Genomic DNA, 1,720 nt, shown 5'->3' on the forward strand with positions numbered 1-1,720 from the left:
GGAGAGAATGGTGCGGCAATGAAGGAGTGAAAGCCCAGAATCCCTGTGAATGTTCATTGAAACTAATAAAATTTAATAATAATAAAAAAAAATCTTGGGCAATTCGTTAACCACCATCCCTATGGCAGGGCTGAGATACACTTGAGAAAGGTCATACACATATAAGGAGGAATGATTTTACTTTATAGAGCTGTGAATTGCAGGATAGGATGACTGGGGTGTGGAGGATAAAGTCTCCAAAATGGACCTAGAACTGCAAAATAAAAAGGAAAAAAGAGAATTTCAGGAAACAAGAAAAGACCTCTCCATCTGAGCTATCCACATCATAGAGAAAACATTTGTCATCATGTGAATCAATTCTTGCATAATCTCTATTAGGTTTGGAACTCTGAAGACAATTTAAATTGTACAATGTTAACCATCACCCATTGCTAATTGCACAGTGAAATGATACAGCCACTGTGAACAACAATTTGGCATTTCTTCAAAAGATTCAATATAGAAATACCTATACCACTCTTATTTGGCATTTCTTCAAAAGGTTCAACATAGAAATACCTATACCACTCTTAGGTATCAACCTAACAGAACTAAAAGATAGTATACAAGTAAATACTTGCGCTATAATGTCTATTCAGCATTATTCACATAGAAACAAATAAAATGTCCATCAAGAGATGAGTGGATAAGCAAATGCAGTATATAAGTACAATGGACTATTATTTATATGTAAGATAAATGAAGTTCTGATTAATGCAATAGCAGGGATGAACCGTGAAAATATGATGCTGAGTGAAATAAGTCAGTGACAAAAGGGCAAATATCGTATAAGCCCGCCTACATGAAATATCTATAACATGAAAATATATAGAGATCAAAATTCATCTTTAATTACCAGGAGTGAGAGTAGAGGGGGAAAGGGATTCATTGTTTGAAAGCACTAAGATTCTGCTAATGCTAGGGAGAAAGAAATTTGAAAGAAGATGCTGGTAATGACTGCAAAATAAAATTTATGGCACTGAATTACGCATGTGAAAATGTTGAGATGTGTCATTGTCCATTTGCTGGCAACAAACAGCGACACATTGATGGGGGTAAAGAAACACACCACTCTGGGAGCCATTCAGACAGTCAATCCAGCTCAACTTTATTGGGGCTATAGTGCACTTATATATGAGCAAGTAAATAGGAAGACAGGATAGGGTTGTCTTGCAGATGTGGGACATGTAAATTAGATAGGAGAAACAGAGTCTCATGCAGACTACTTCCAGCTCAACAAATGTGACAGCCACCTTCCCAAGTGGCAAGCTTTCTCAAGCTGGTATAGCCAAACACAGAAGAGCTTACTGTATTCTGTATTAAAGGCTGTTGGGAGGCTTGCACTTATCTGGAGCTAAGTAATCTATCCTGGCTAGAAGCCCTCCTTCCCTCCCCAATATTCTCCAACAGAGATGGAAAATGTTTTGTTATTTATATTATTACCAGCACATACATGTTGTTGTTATGTGCCATCAAGTCACTTGAGACTCATATGAAAAACACACCTAAACCCTGCTCTATCCTGTGCCAATCGCATTGCCTCTGACACACCCATCCCAATTACCTCAGTCACTCAATCAATCCACCTCACAGAGGGTCTTCCCCTCCTGTGCTGTCCCTCCACCCTCCCAAGCATGATGTCCCTCTCCAAGGACCAGTCTCTCCTTACAACATGTCCAAA

Source organism: Elephantulus edwardii, unplaced genomic scaffold, assembly GCF_000299155.1.
Source record: "Elephantulus edwardii isolate Elephantulus edwardi_28Jun2011 unplaced genomic scaffold, EleEdw1.0 scaffold00227, whole genome shotgun sequence".
NCBI lineage: Eukaryota > Metazoa > Chordata > Mammalia > Macroscelidea > Macroscelididae > Elephantulus > Elephantulus edwardii.